This window comes from Gavialis gangeticus, unplaced genomic scaffold, assembly GCF_001723915.1.
Source record: "Gavialis gangeticus isolate Ggan-Ray unplaced genomic scaffold, GavGan_comp1, whole genome shotgun sequence".
NCBI lineage: Eukaryota > Metazoa > Chordata > Crocodylia > Gavialidae > Gavialis > Gavialis gangeticus.
The window spans coordinates 68265212-68282678 of record NW_017729025.1 but is presented as its reverse complement, the minus strand read 5'-3'; positions in this window follow the sequence as shown (position 1 = coordinate 68282678).

The following is a 17467-nucleotide window of genomic DNA, read 5'->3' as shown; positions in this document are numbered from 1 at the left end:
ATAGATGCTGAGACTTTTACTGGGCTGCTAATTCATCAAAAACAGTCAATATCTTGTGTAGACTCTCCTATGTGTAACCACCACAAAGGGTCATTCATCTCATAATTTTATCTGGAGTCACGGTAGTTTGTTTCACAAAATCTTTCACATTGTCCTTAAAGACAGACATTACCACACACGAACAAGAAAGGAAAACAAGTAAGAAACTTTTCTAGATCCATCAGAAGAACTAAACCTTAAAAAAGAAATATAATGTCCCACTAAGTAGAACAAGAGAGGAAGGTTCCTGAACAGGAGTAAGACTAGCAATGTAGCTGTAGTTGTGATGGTATAGGGAATAAGCAAGAGACACTTGGTGTCTGAAAGCTTGTCTAACGTCTCTCTCAGCAACATAGCTGGTGCAGTAAAAGATATTGCTAACCAGATGTTACTTCTGACAAAGTGTAAGGTAGAAACCCTGCTGAATTCTAGCTTATGATGGTATTGCTGAAGGGGGTGAATACCTTGCTATAGCAGGAGATAATATAGCTACCATGGGGCATACAGAGAATTCTCAAGTTTTCCTTGCACTTCAGGAGGCTGAGAAAATAGTTCCTTAGAGATGCCTGCAGAATTTATTCAATTTTGAGTAATATTCCCTTCTCAGAAGCCTGACTAATTTTTCTTACCTTAGAGGCTTGACTTAGTTTTATCTTAAACTTTAATTAAGGGAGAAGGGCAGGTGCTCATGAAATCAAGAGAAAAAATGCTATTTTAGGACATTTTATGGTTTATTCTTCTTCATATGGAAGCCCTTTGGATTCCAGGAAACAGCTACACTGTTCCAATTGTAAATGAGCATCCTGGAGAACATGCAAGCATTATGCTAGTGCACCCCTGATAGATATTTAAAATTCATTTTCAAACCCAGGCTTCCTTCAAACAGTTACTGGTAATGTAAAAAACCAGGTATAACCCTGAGCCCCTTTACATGCCCTTTCAAACAGCAAATTAAATGTGTAGGCTTTTTAAATGGCTCAAGGGTGCAAGCTAAAAATGGAATCTCGGCCAAGGTACTGTGTGTCAAAGATGTGATATATTTCCTAGGGCCTGTGATACAGTGGCACCTGATATTGAATTTTTCAAAGAACCTACCTGAGTTTCTGAACCATTGCTAGGGAAGCAGAGAGAATTTGATTTGCCTGGGCTATGCATCAGCTCTACTTTCTAGTGTTGCAAAGCTGACTTCATTTAAACAAATCAGAGAAACCAAATACAGTAAATAAAGCAAAACAGCTTAATGTTTTATAGTCCCAGTAATAAAATAATAATAGTTCCATTACAAGCAGCAAATACTCGTGTATGCACCTTGACTGTTTGTGAGTACATGTATTTAAGGGTACAGCTGTTCCTCAAACAATTCAGGAATAAAAAGCGTTTCATATGAATGTGAGATGCCATCATGAAAGACTAATGGTAGCATTTCTTGACAAGCAGTATGGCAAGCACCGCATCAAGGAAATGATGCCATAGTGCAAACCCTGTGGTGGGGAGCGGATTGGGGGGCAGATTGTTTGTTTCTGTTTTTTCACTAAACTTATATAAGGGGAAAAAATCAATTGAAAATAAGATTTTCTTATCATCCCTGTTTGTAATCACTACTTTCTGACAGGAAAGTACACCTTTCAACCACTATAAAGTGTAATATTAAAGCACTAAAATATAGTGCCCAGTTATCTTATCCTTTTCTATACAGACATGCAACCCAATATACGAAGAATATATACATTGTTTGTACATGACTTTCTAGCAAAACCCAGCCTCTTTGGACTCTAAGCTGTAATTAGCCAGCTGCAGATCAGAAGTTACCAGCAGGACCTCATGCAGACCAAAGGTATAAAAGGGCTATTATTTACTCATTAACTTGCTATTTTAAGATATTGACAATATAGATACTGTTATTAGAACAATGCTTAATCTTATTTTAAAGGAGCAGAGAAACAGATTGCCTGCTTATCTTTCAAAGTCTGGCAGATACATATATTGCTGTTGCATATATTGCCTAAGAGAATCCCTAGTTTAATTTCTCAAGAAACCAAGAGGATAGAAGATCATTGGTTTAGTCTCCTGAAGGAATTAAGAGTTTACAGCTGTGGGGAGAACAGAACCCAAAACAGACTTTCAGTGACTAGATGATATCACATTCAGCAGCACAATAAGGGAAAAAATGTTTCAGAAGTGTTGCGTCTGGCACAGCCCTCTCTGACAAGCATAGGCATATAGCATGTAAAATCTACAAGCTGCTGGAGTATAGCTAAATGCTGTTATCCAAGCTGTCATAACTGTATTGCAGTTTAAAGATATTTCCTGACAAGAAAATTGAGAAAGCTCTCTGCCTAGTATATCAAAATCATTCTTTTCTCCTAGTGGCCAACCAAAAGAAGCAGTTTAGGTTGTGACATTTTATATTCTCATCTCTTTTTTCCTGCATCTTTAGCACAACAATTTTCTTCCTCCCCACCTCCCATCTCAGGCGAGAAACTCTTCCATAATCTTGTTTCCAAACATATTTTGCAAACAAAGGAATTATGTTGTTATTACATTTGCTATTTAAAAATTGGGAACTAGTTTGCAAAACAAAATTGAACTGGTAAAGTTCAGAGCAGATTCTTCAAAATGTTTTCAGTATATTAAGAAGACAAAATACATCTGAGTGCAGGACACATTATTCTGTGTTCTGTTACTATCCTGAGGGAAACAGAAATCCCTAACAGAGAAGACTCAAAAGGGAACAGACTGTCACAGGTCATACATTTTTAGAAGTGCTTAAGTAACTTAAGAGCTCACTGTGTATTTCAAGAGTGAAATACACAATTAAAAACTCAGTTGTTATTGATGTGCCACGAAAACTACCATATTGTTTTGTTCTCATCTCTTAGGCTAGGTACAGACATCCAGAAAGCCCGAGACAAATTCAAACTAATTCATATGGGTTTCTCTAAGCAGATTAGGTTAGTTTGAGAGCGACCAGAACACAAGTTCGCCATTCCGTGGGAGTGGGGGAGAGCATGCAGGCTGCCTGCACTGGCCAAACCCAGCAGGTTGGAGGTGCTACCACACTCCTCCCAGCTGGCTGCAGGAACATGCCAAGCCAGTGCGGCCCATCACCCCAGCTTCACCTCCTGCCAGCATCTGGCTTCAACCGCAATGGTTGGGCACTGGAGAGAAAGGAACAAAGCGGGCCCCTCCCAGCTGTGCTGGTTCAGGCTACACTAACTATCTGGAACGGGGGAGGGGGAGGAAGGAAATGGAGGACCCTTCCCCCTGGCCTGGCTGTGGCTGCACCTGTCTCCCTACATGGCAGAGCAGCAAGACAAGGCCATCTGCTCCCCCACATGCTGGGCATGGGGGTGCAGTCCTCCCACCCCTCACATCTTTGTCATGTGGGGACACAGATGCAGGGATATAGATGACAGGATTTTTCTCCCCTTCCCCTGCAGCTGTTGGTGACAGCTGGCCACAGGCAGGAGGTAGGGCTGTGGACAGAGTGGGCCAAGTTCCAGCACACCACCCTGCAAGGAGGGGTTAGCAGGGACTTGCAAAACACCCTGGGATGCCAGCAGACCATGACCTAACTTGAATCAGGTGGGGATCAGGTGTAGTAGTTCAATAGACCAGGCTAACCTAAATCACTTAAGTCTGATATCACACTGATCCTGGTCTATCTTAGAGCAGGTTCTGCCATTTTTAAACCAGTCTATGTGCCCTGAACTTCTGTTCTATCACAGGTTTAGATCAATTTCCAAACACTTATACCTGTTTACATGTAATATCTGTACCTGACCTTTATGTTCACTGTGTGGGAGCTCCGGTCAATGTAGATCGTAATCGCATGGACAGGAAGATCAGCTGTTTAGCAGAACATGGTCCTCTAGAAATACACTCTTAACTCATGTATTATCACTGTTACTAGCGCAGCACAGAATCAGTGAAAAAAAAAATCCCAAATCACTTAAGATCTCTTCTCTGTGTAGTCTCTCAAATGTCATGCTGTGCACTTTGTTCTGAAAAACTCTGTGCAATGTGACCTCTTTTCCAGATAAACACTGATCTATATGCTTAACTTTAAGTGGATTGCTTTTTATTTTTCAAACCAATGCTCAAATAACTGAAATACAGTTGTTATTGTTGGGTTTTTTGCTGATTATGATCATGATGCAAGGAAGGGAAATGCCAGGGAGGTAGAAGAGCTATTAAAGTAAAAGGACATCTTTGCCACTAAAACAAATAAACTAGGCCTGAATAAATTTAGGAAGATAAAAAGCCTTACACTCAGAGCAGTCAGATTCTTGAATGGCTTTCATGTTACAGTGGGTGGGGAACAACTCAACCTACATACTTTTAAGATGTCACTTTAATGCAGAATTGCACAATATGGTGCCTGGGATAGCATGGTAGTAGACTTAGGCTTGGACAGGTATTAATATTTATTTCCCTTTATGGGAAGAATCAAGCTGCTGCCTCTGCTCCCCAGCCCTTCTCCAGACAGAGAAGTACTGGGGAGAAGTGTGACTGCAGTCTTGAGAAGGCATGGGGAGTATTTCCGTAGTACCCAATGACTCCTGAACCAGCAGGAGAGCATGCAGACATTCAAAACTCTCCTGCAGACATGAACTTTCTCACGGAATGAGGAGGACCTTTTTCTGAAATCAGACATGTTTCTTGCAGGAGAAATTTAACAAATGCTTATATGTCATAGTGTCTTCCAGGTGATCAGTGATTCTTTTGGTAAAGACCAAAGGATTGTACGTGGCTTTAGAGATTCAGGTGGTCCCTTCCAATTTTTCATTCCTGTGGGAGTGAACAAAGTCTGCTGGTGAAAAAATTAAAGTACTGTATTAGAAAATGCCCAAATCTGAATAAGATAGAAAATGATTTCATGTAGAAAGGTTTATTATACCAAAATCATTTAATACTAACTTCAGTAAATTGCCCCTCTAATGATACTGGAAGAAGAACCAGATATTCTATTTACAGGCTAGCTAGTCTGATTTACTTCCATTGATTTCATTGAAAGTTTGGTACCTAAATGTCTTTGAGGATCTGGGTCTATGTGCCTCAGTACTGTCAAATAGGAATTTAAAACAATCCTTTCCAGTGCTTCTTGGATAAATGTATTAATGGCTGAGAGATGTTCAGGTAGTAATGAAGTACCATAGTACTATCATTATATTATAGTACATTATAGTAATGCTAATAGTATAAAAACCTTAATTAATACTTTGGTAAGAGAAATAATTAGTGACTTCCAAACTAAAACTGTAGTATTTTTAAAAGCAAGCAGGTATATTGAGCAGAATATGTACACAGCTCTATGTTAAAAGACAGTTACCATTCATTTGGAACTAAATCCATGTTCATTGGTTTTTTTTAAACATAAACATAGTAAAAAATTTATTTGAACAAATTCCATTATCCTGTTATTATTCAGACTGTATGCATCATGAAGGAAACTGATACTAAATACTCAGAAAATATTTCAGAGTTTTAATACAAAAACAAAAGCATAGATGTATACTATGGAGAGTCAAATAGTCATATTTCATTTGAACATTTCTAGGTACTCTGTTCATTGACCTTAATCAAAACTGTAATTGTTTATAATTTCATTTAAATTAAATAAATAGTTCCTAAGCAATCTTCAAGATATTATACTCTAATGACATTCTATCCTATGCTGAAAGATTGTGCTCAGTTCTGTTTGTTCCTATGTCCCATTAATTATTTAAGAGATTTTCTATAATCAAATGGTTGTTAAATAACCATTTCAAAAGAACAAATACTCACAAAGAACTGTTTTAACCTACAATGGTGTACATTGTTAAAGAACTCCTTATGACAGTCACACTCAGATGCTCAACTAGTGAGTTTCTTGCTTACAAATAAGGTTGAGAACCTCTAGGTCACCTATTCTAAAAGCTCCAAAATCAAAGTTTACTGTACTCAAATTGCTTTGAAATTTGGCATGACTTAAAGGAATGTAGGATAAGGTTAGGATTTCAAATGTTGGGAAGTTTGAGCAGTGGGGTCCCATGATAGCATTAAACATAAAAACAGCCTTTTTTTTTTAGGGATGGCAGATTCTATCAACTTGTTCCCCATACAGAACTAAGGATTGAAATATGGCTCTGATCATGCAAACACTTTCATCATTTACCCCAGTTAGTGCATGGCACCTACTACAACTATAGCTAATGAAAAGTGAAAATGGTAAATGGTATTCCTAATGCTGGCTTCCTAATATATAGGAAGGCACCAAAGGGTCACACACAGGTGGATGAAACTCTGTATGCATGAAGGAAATAACTGAAAGGCTTTCTAAACAGTTATCATGTGGACTGAGTAGGTCAGGATGGTATCTGGCACCACTAAACCTGACCCAACCAATGCCACTTCCATTCCAGCTATTAGCAGAAATCTAAAATAAGATTTTTTTAAAAGGTATGCTGCTATAGTTTGCCACTGTCAAAGAACTATGATAAGTAAATAGGCATGAGGAGTTCTGTGATCCCCATATTCTTCTGTCTATCAGAATCTGGGGTCCTGTTTGAGCCCCTTTCCCAATTTTCCTTTTCCCCCAGTGTGAACTGGCACCTGGAGAAACCATATGTCTCTTATTATAGAGCAATAAAAACAAAGACACTACTGTGATGATCCTGGTGTGGGCAGTTAAGAACTGGCATGTTGGATGAGTTGCAAAAGGCCATCAGGCACTGCCTTTGGGAAAATGGTAAATGGTAAAGAAGTGAAAAGTGAAAATGGTAAATGTTATTCCTAATGCTGGCTTCCTAATTTATAGGAAGGCACCAAAGGCTCACACACAGGTGAATTAAACTCTGAATGTATGAAGGAAATAACTGAAAGGCTTTCTAAACAGGTGTTGATGCAATAGAACAAATCAGAGCTATTGTTTCAGGTTATATTTTCTTCCTTTGGTGTTCCTATTCAACTGAGAATGTGGTTCATCCAAAATAACACAATTCTCACATCTGAGAAATATAAAGGTTTACTTTTCTAAGCACTCTACAGTCTGTATGTCCATATCCCCTTGAAATGTGGTATGCTTCATGGGATATGGATTGCGGGATAGGGATGGTGACCCATTTTGTGGTTATTGCAACCATGAGTTCTGAGATGCACTGATTAGACCTCAGCTGGAGTACAGTGTTCAGTTTTGGGTACTGCATTTTAAAGAGGTTGTTGGCAACCTGAAGGGGAACCAAAGCAAAACAACAACAATTATTAAAGGTTTGGAAATCCTCCATATGAGGAAGGTTAAAGAATCTGGGAATGTTTAGTCTGATGAAAAGAAGCTTAAGTGGTTGCCATAAAGAGGCTGCCAAAATCAGGTTAAAAAAAAGGAGTCAGATTAGGTGAAACTTCAGGAAAAACTTCCTAAATATCAGAGAAGCCAGACGCTGAAATAACCATCTAGGGACATTCTAGAAACTCGTTAACTAGACTTTTATTTTATTTTAAGAAAAGTCTGAATAAACATCTATCAGTAAAACTTATCTCCACTCAGGGGACTGAATTAGATAAACAAAGAGGTTCCTTCCATCCCCATGACCCTCTCAAACACTTAAAGTTACTTTAACCATCAGCTGATAAAGGTCTAAAGATTTAGGAACAGAGAACGTGTCTATTATTTCTCAATGGCCTTGTCAGCAACTACATGCTCCAATTTATTTCAGTGCAAATATGATCACCATTCCATGATAACAAAGTGTACAGGAGAGTGGAGGAGAATGTAGTAATTGCATAGATCCTTTACATTTATCTAACTGCAATAACACATAATTAGCATGAAATTGTGCAACTGATAACTATTTAACTGATCAATTACTGCTATAAACACATACCTTTTCCTTGTAAATAAAGAAATTTAGTGACAAAAATATTTGCTAATGTAGAGTTATGTACTTTCAGAATGTCAAGCTCAGCAAAACTTTAATGTTTGGCTACCAGGAACTGAAGAGTTCAAGAATTTCTAATTCAAACCTCTAGAAAATGAGGAAATACAATTTTATGCTGTTTGATATGCCACTTAAGTATGTATTTGTAGCAAGTACCACCAACATTAAAACTCAAATATGACAGATAGAGGGGAAAAGTAACAATATAAAAAAGGAAATAGTTTTGTTTATTATTTTAGCATCCAACTAAATTGCCAAAGCACTGGGACCCTTTAAAATCTACTGTGCTACTTACTGAAATTACTGGCAGTCCAAATAATTTTTTGCCTTATGTGGCTGCACATTCTGGTAGAAATAATTCAAGCAACTTGTCCATGGTTATGGATAAACTGTGAAATTTGCCTTGCATTTTTTCATCTTAGTTCAGTGAATCACCAAAACTCTAAAGTAATCTAATGCCATGCAGTCAAGTAGCCTTATGTTCTATTGCTTCCACAAGTAGATCCCAACCACAACCTCTTTAAGCTGCTAAATTACCCAAAGCTGCTTTTTTATTTTCCTTTGTGCCATTTTCAAAGTTTCTGTTTTTTCTTCCAGTTGAATTTCCTTAGAATTAGAGTTAGACATTTAATTGATAGGTACTATTCAGTAGGGCTGCGTGGTGCTGAGTCAATTTGAAGGAGATTCGGCCCAATTCAGTGACTGAATCTCTGAATCCAAATCAAAACAGGGGACCAATTAAAAGAGTCAAATTAATTCAAAGCTCTCCCAATCAGTTTGGAAAAGACTCAGAGAGCTTTGGTGATTCTGTCAGTCCCTGCCCACTGCAGCAGGGAGCTGGACACGGACTCTGAGTTGGTAAGTAGGAGGCAGGGGAAGGGAGGCTGAGGGAGCAGGGAGAGGACCATGGGTGGACCTTTACCCCATCCCCTGCCCACTCCCCCAACCTGCCCAAGTGCCTTCTGACCCCTGCCCACTACCCCAGCCCCACTCCCCCATGGCTGCCCCTCCTGCCCCAACTCCTGGCCCTTTTTTAAAAAAGCCCCCACTCACCAGGTGCTGCCCAGCAGGGGAGCAATCCCTGCTGCCCACCACTGCCCCATGCTGCATCGTGGGCTCTGCCATGAGCCCCCCAACCCTCACCCGCTGTCCTAGGCCCCTCATGGCTGCCCCACCTGCCCCTGCTCTGGCCCTTTAAGAAAAAAACAAACAAACCCGGAATCACCTGCTCCTGCAGTGGCCGTGGGGCATCGGGGGGCTCATGGAAGGGCCCCCCACCCAGCACAGGGCAGTGGGAAGCAGCAGGGATCACCCCCTCCCACTCCGGGCCAGGCAGCAGCCAGTGAGTTGGGGTTTATTTTGTTTTTGTTTTTTCAAAGGTCTGAAGCTGGGGCAGGTGGGGCAGCAATGGAGGGGGGGCTGAAACAGCAGGCGGGAGTCAGGGGGCTCAGGGCAGAGCCCTCCCACATGGCGGGGATCAGTCTCCACCAGGCAGCAGCTGGTGAATGGGTTTTTTTTTTCCAAAGAGCCAGGAGCTGGGGCCAGGCAGGGCAGCCATTGAGAATAGGTGAGGATGGGACCCGTGTGATTTGGAGATTCGGCTGATTCCGCAGGGGCCAGATCTGTGAATCAGATTCAGCCGAATCAATTCAGGACTGTGATTCAAATCACCAAATTGAATCATTGTCCCCCGAAATTGGCTGAATCTGAATCCAAAGCAAATACTAGCTACTTCACACAGCCCTACTATTCGGTAACTAGCTCAGGTGGAGCTAGAGCTACTAGATTTAATATGCTATATTCTGTAATGTTAATTTTTTAATTTCTCTAACTTACCTACATTTCTCTACTTTACCTGTTCATAACAACACTTCTTCAGGTACCTGGCTGTTCTGGCAAAGCAAAGAGTTGTAGCAAAACCCAAACAAAAAATCAGAAAATGCAGAATTTTAATGAAGCCACATAATACAGAGAACTAAGGCTCCCAATGCAGAAGGAAACGGCATTGACTACGAAGTGCCTCAAGGCAAAGTTTCAGAATAAATGGATATATTACACTCAGGTTGCCTCAAATCTTTGATATTGATTCTAGCAATGTAGCTGCCCTCTACCCTTCAGACTCCTAGAAATGCACCATTTCAGCCGCTCTTGAAATCTCTTATTCCAGTTGACTATTAAGTCTACAGCAGCTTGTTCTCTTAAACCCCAACTAAAGCAAATTCCCTATGCAGCTAGATAGGCAAGCTCTCACTAGCCAGTGAGGAAAGGCTGAACCATTTAAAAATTATTTATTAACAGATAAACAACTATCAAAAAAAATATCTCTCACCTTCTTACATCCAAAATGACAAAGATTTCCCAAACCACAGAGGAGATACTTTCTCCTTCCCCAACAAAATAAAATTCCTCTGAGCACACCTACATGAGATGCTACATTGCCATAGCGATGAGCAATGTAGCTTGGTTCTATGACAATGTAGCATCAGCGGGTAATAACTGTGATGCCGCTGCTACTATGCCATAGCAACTTGTTGCACAGCTTATTGTTACTGTGCAGTAGGGTCAAAAACGACCTGTGCACCTCAAGGAATGCACAGTCCCAACTGTGCAGTCAGGGAAATATCTAGATGCACCTTCTGTTTTCTGTTTGAATCTTCTACAAAAGTGCAGGGGTCAAGCTATACACCAGCAGTTCCCAACCCCGTGTCGTGACTGAAATGAGGGTCACGGGGGCAATGCCAGCAGCACTGTACACAAAACGACAGGCCACCCCCTGTGCTGGGAGCTCCCCTGTCCCTGCCCCCACCTCCAGGCCCCCGCCACCACTGCACTCCACTCCCAGTAGTGGGCAGTGGGGGGAAAAAAGTTGGGAACCCCTGCTATACACCCAAGCATGCATACGTTTCCCAAAAGGCAAAACAATGTTTTAGTCATATACATTAACCATCTAATTGATATGTTTAAAGAAAAAAGTACTTTTAGCATGGTTACAAGTAGGATTGCCTTTTCACTTAAATATTCTGTTCTTGTTTTTTAATTGAGATAGAGCATACTATAAATTTACAAAATGGTAAGCATCTCATTTCAGCTTAGCTCACAGTAAAAAGAGGCCTACTAGCTTCATCAGGAATAAATTGGCTGAAGGTCTCTTAGACTATGACTTTTCTTCAAGAGATTTCCAACAACTGATACAAATAAACTGCATACCAGGTGCCTGGCAGAGTTTTGCATAAAAGACTATGCTGCAGAAGTCAGCTAGTAATTGGGTCTCAGCTCCTCAGTCTCCAGTGCTCCTCTTTGGAATTCAAACAGCTTACCCTCACTCTTTGAAGTTTTTCTCCCTTTTGACTGAACCACAGAGACAGGTATGTCACAGAGTCCTTGCAGACTTTTCTTTCACATGATTTTTCCCTTTTTTCTTCTACATGTCATACACCTTGCAAAGCTCCATAATGTTTCATTAGGCTAATTGTGCACGAAAAAACTATTTCTAAAGTGTGGTCATTTCACTATTGAGCCAAGTTATTTTTAGTAACTGACCTTAAGAATCGTTCACCCAATTTCATGTATACTACAATAGATTCTATCATAAACTATTCAATAGCATAAAAATCTAGTATTCGCTATGTTTTTCCTACTTTATAGGAATAGCAAACTTCAGAACTGATTTTATTATAAATGAGTTTTTTTAAAAACCATATGCATTTTAACTGAAATTTGGAAACCCACCCTTACTTGTATGCTTTTTTTCATTACTACGTCTAGGGTCTAAGAGTTGACTCAGACACTGATGATGATAAAGTAGTGCAGCAGGGTTCATTTTTTACAGAACTGCATTGGATTTAGCCACTCAGTTCTTAGCAAATGGGATTGTGTGGCTAAATTCCAATCAACTGAGAATATCCCTACTGTGCCTAAGGGGCTTTAAGCTGTTTTTTGGTGCATCTTAATGATATTGGAAAGAACAGACACATGAAGGTTAGAATAAAACACAGATACTCAACTCCTTTTCCATCTCTTGTTTGAGACCATAATTCTGATCATAATCTGTAGGTCTTCTGGGCTCATACTGAAGCTTATTTCCTTTAGCAGACGACCGGAAATGGTGAATTCTGGCTTAGACTTTGGTGTGAGTATAAAAAAAGGAGGCTGCCATGCAGTCACTTGATTCCCTAGCAGTGTTGGTGCTTCTAATTCAGAAGCAGTTGGTTAACACAGAGGGACTTTGAGGCAGAAAAAACCAAACCAAACCTCTTGACTGAGAGGAATGCCTAAATTCAGCCCCCAGGTAAGTTCTCACAAGTCTCTTGGAAATGAACCAGAAGAGAAGGTACCTTAGATCATTTCCACACTGACAAGTAGAAATTGAGTGAAATGAGCACAATCAGTGACTATGCTACTTAAATTCCCTTCCCCTTACATATGTCAAACCTGTTTGGATATCAGTCAGTATTTTTTGGCCAGTAGTGATGTTGCTGAAAAAGAAGCAGTTGTTTCTTGTACATTGCACAGTCTCTCTGTTAGCAAAGTTAATAGCACAATGCATCTCTTCTCTCCTACCCGTGACCATAATCCTGAGCATAGCTGAGCTTGACAAGGGGATCTGAATCACTAACAATTGGAAAATTACACTTCAGCTGCAATTTAGTGGTGCTTTCCCTTCATTTAGCTGTAATATACTATTTATACATGCATATGCATATGATGTCTCCCTCTAGTGGGTAACCTGGCAAGTATAACAGACTCTCACTTATTTACAGCTGCTTTATCTGAAGTGGTAAAGACTTGCATTTTTGTTGTTGTAAATCTTATTTTCAAATTCCTACTGTTTTTATCTGTGTTTATGGATCTACATGCATCTATTGGGAACAATTATTGTGTTATGAAGACTATACAAAAATATCAGCAATCTAAATCACATTTGTATTAAATTTCACGGATTTTTGTATATTTTAGATTAAACACACATTTTACCACAGTTACTGTGTTAATGATGTTCAGTTAAATTCTAACTGTGCACGAGCTTAATATGACCTGTAAAGAGCACTCTTGTAAAAATTGATTCTTGTGAGATTGATGACTTATTCTAACCAGACTAGACAAACCAGAAACTTTTTTAAAACCTTATGGTAGTATCCAGCATCTGTGAATCAAATCTCAGTGGTCAATGTTTTTCTTCTGTGATGTCTTCATATAAAATGTTTAAAAAAATACACAAAACCTCCTTAAATCTTGACTGATACCAAGTAAAATCTTCCATGTCATTTATATTACTATCACTTAATCCTCAGGCTTTAGACTGGAATCTGCATTTCTTTACTTTTGACAGGCAGGTTATAGAGATGACTGCCTTTCCTCCCCCACTTTTACAGTGCCTCCAGTCATGATTTAATTACCTTTATTCCTCTTCTTCTCTTTTGGTGCCTAATCTAAAACAGCAGTCTTGGCAATCAATGATCAGTGCATTAGAATAAGCCATCATCCTCCATTATGGGAAATTCTTACAACTCCACCAGGGCTAACATTCTCTCAAGCACTAATTTGCAAGAGAAAGTCTCAACAGACATGAGAAATGAATATGCCTTCAGCATCCCATTAAGGAACATGAAGCACTGAACATCATACTTTGTCTGTTTGTTTGTATTTCGTTGAATGAGCAGCAGCATGCAGGTATACCTCACCAGCACATCCTATTTCTGTACAGCACCTATTATAATTCCACCCACAGAAAGTATTAATAATAAACACACATTGTCATGTAAGAGCTGTCATGTCAGCTGTCCAGAGTGTTTTCAAAATGCAATGGTCCTTGCCAGGTTACATTCAGTACACTAGGAAAACTTCATTCTAGCTCATCTAACAAAAAACTTTTGTTCATAATTTACAAATAACCAACTCCCTAAGAACCCTGTCAAGTTTCTTCTTATTTTATACACTGGGGATGAAAGTTCTTTTAAAAATAGAACAGAATATATGTAATTGGCTTGTTATCTACCTGTTAGTGCCCACAGGCAATGGAATTTGCTAAAGTACTCTGCTAAAATGTATTTTTTCTGTTATTAAAAGAAATACAGCAATATAAAAGTACATTTGAAAAGCTACACAAGTGGCTTTGTTGCTGGTTTCAAAATAGGAGGCCTCAAGCTACTAGTTTCCATCATTGGCACAAGATATCATTACTGAAAATGTATTTAAATTCCATTTGTGGGGAAGTTCATACAGCACCAACTTTGAATAATTCATGGCCCAATATCTGCTGCTAATACAAACCATCTTAACTACCAAAAAACTATCAGAGGCTATGAAACATTTAAAGCATTTTAAGACTTTCTTTCTTGAAGGAGCTAATAAACAGGCTGTTAGCAATGAAGGCTAACAGCTTTTCTCCTTTCTTAATGGAGGAAAAGTAATGTTATGGCCTTCGAAAAAAGATTATGAAATAAGGAATCGGAGATTAAAAAAAAGTTACCTTATTTTTATGCATTGTAAAAGAGCCAAGCCTTCATACGGGAAGCATCAGTTTTATCTTGCTTTAAATGAGGAATATATAGAATCTGCCTGTATTGAAGTGGTACAATTTGGACTTGCTCAATGCCCTCAACAGTTGAGGGTACGATAAAAAACAGCCTTTCAAATGGTCAAAAAGCTCAGTAAATTAAATGGCTATTTATGATACATTTGGTCATAGCAACATATTTTATGTCACTGATATACACAAAAGGTGTCAGTCCACTCCTCACTGGGGAAGTCATACTTACACAGGTGAACTCAATGATAAAATATTAGCTATACTAAGCAGTCAAAAGTGATAAAACACAGTACAATATTTGGTTGGTGCTGGAAATATTTTGTGCTTTTTTCCACACTTATGTCACTGCTAGGTAGGGAGGTACTGAAAAGAAAGAATGACAACACAGTTTCCTGGACTCCTCTTTTTTAAAAAACATAAATGAACAATTTTAACACTTTATTTTGTGTTCTTAATTAGCTCACACATTTACATAATTATGGCTTTAGACAGAAAGGCAGAGAACAGTGTATGGTTTTGCCTATTTAATATTAGTTATGAGCATCCAACTGTATTTAAAGTTTCTAATATAAGAAACTCAGCTCTCAATTTTTCTATCCTGTAGTTTTCCAAATAATATTTCTAGTCCTCACTAGAACATTGATCAATATATACTGCTCATACAAAGGCTTTTCTAAAGCATGGGCCAGAGTAGACCTGACCAGGAAACCTGACTGATGCATGAACTCTTTATGGAAGCAAATCTTGGCAAATGGGTACTCCCTCCAGAAGATGGGAGGGGGAGATGACTGTACATGGTGTAGCATAGTTTACTACACCTGCATGATAAAACTAGAATGAGAACACTCACGTTAGGATGTGAAAGCAGCCCATGGTACAGGACAGTTGGAGACATTCAAGATGCAAATGGAATGCAACGCATACTTTGTTTTGATCATTTCTTTTGTATGAAAGGAGGGTTGGAAAGTATTAGAAAGCAGCAACCGAGGGGAGCCTGCATGGTGTTCTGCTGACTACCTTGTCATAGGTACAAATGCCTTAACTGCTAATCTGGTGTACTTGTTAGGCCAAAATGTGTTAGGACTACGCTTATAGACAATTAACCTGGCTGAATCTTTGCCAAATTAAGCCTGTTGTCCTTTAAGACAAGATTGGTGTTGGAATCTTCTGGCTGTGATTTTTTTGACCCTGCAGTTCCTGAGACTTCAACATTCAACATCTATAACACCCAACAAAGACAACAGCAACGACACTGATCGCACCTTATCACAACATTGACCTATTCAATTTCTAAAAATTAGAAATGCCTATTACTTGGCCTCAGAATCAGTAAATGATCTTCTAATTTATGAAATACACAGTAATAGACCTTAAAAATGCCTTTCTTATTATTTAGGAAAAATACACCTTACTCTTCTGCGTTTATCACAGACAATCTAAATTCTGGTTTTGTCCTTCATGGGGTAAACCCAGCTTCAACTGCTATTTCAAAAAGAGTGTCAGAAATATATATTTTGATTGTTTTTCAGTCCATAAGGGGGAAAAAAAAGCCTCAGGAACTGCAGAAGATTCTAAAAGGAAATTTTGCAATGATAGGGTGAGAGAGAGAGAAATCTTATGTGTGATTGTAGAGATAATTACAAGCCTAACTAAGGCAGGGTGACTTGGGCAGCAGTCCTAGTCACTGACTTGGCAGTTGGGGGAGGACATTGCAGAAAAATAACTGCTTCAGACACACAGCGATGCTAATGGGACAGCTGCAGCCGGAAGTCTACTGCCTCCATTTGTTGCCACTGCCCCAGGGTGCCCAGCTGTTCTGTTGCACCTCTGGGGAGAATCTTGTTAGAAGGCAGCCTGAAAAGTAGAATGATTTTATTGGGAAAGTACAGTTCTTCAGCATTCAAAAGAAACAACACAAGGCTTAGTTCCCAGCTCTGGAGCAGACTGTCTGTGATATGGTGATCACTGTGCCTCAGTTTCTTTATCTTGCTGTGTGCTCATATAACCCAGCCTGAGATGTCCTCTGGCAACCCTAAATCATTTATGGTATATGCCAGGGTTGACATGACAAGGGTGGATTATATGCCCTGTACAAATACTTCCCTTCTAAGCCACCTCCTAAATGCTGTTGTAAAAGACAGGATAGTGGGTTAGCGAACCATTGGTCTAAATCCATCTGAACTTTGAACTGTGGTTATCCTTCCTCTCTCTGTTTAATTTCAGTCTCACTGGAGTATATAATTCCATAGTGTTCAATCCAGTGCTCAAGATGTTTTTGTTGATCATTAATGACATTTCCCTTCAAGTCTTTCAGTGGAGCTCTTTTCTTCTTGAATGGACCAATTACTTGTTTGATGCCTTTGTATATTTCACAGCCATCACCTGTGTCAGGTGCTTTCTGAATACCATAAGAGTTTCAGCCAGAAATCTTAGCAATACCTTTTAGCCTCCTTTTTCATTTCTTTTCAAGCCTTTCTCAGATTTTCTAAGGTTATGGTGTTGGGAGATTTTTTGTAGTTGGTTAGTGCTGTCCTTTTGTCCTCAACCAGTGGTAGAAGGATTTCAGAGTGCTCCTCAAAACAGATTCACCAGGTACCTGCCTGAAGCTAACCGCTTGGATTCTTTCCTACATTTCCCCCTTCCTTTTCTCCCTCCCCTCCTATCACTACCCATTGCCTTCCAAACTTCCACTCAGTTACATTTTCACAGACTTCTTGTTACACTTTTGTTTAGAAAATATTTTTTTCCCTTCTCATCCCACCATTACTCTTCTTAAAAATAGCCATTTATTTTTTAACTGAGGGCACTGGACATTCCCCTGGATTTATCTAAGCAGCCAGGAAACCATACTACAATTTCAAATCTCAGACAAACTGATATTCTAAAGAATCTCTCTCCCTAACAAAAAATTAAAAAGGAACATTTCAGCAAGCACCCCACCTAATACCATAATAAAATACAATTTTCCTGCCATGTATCAATC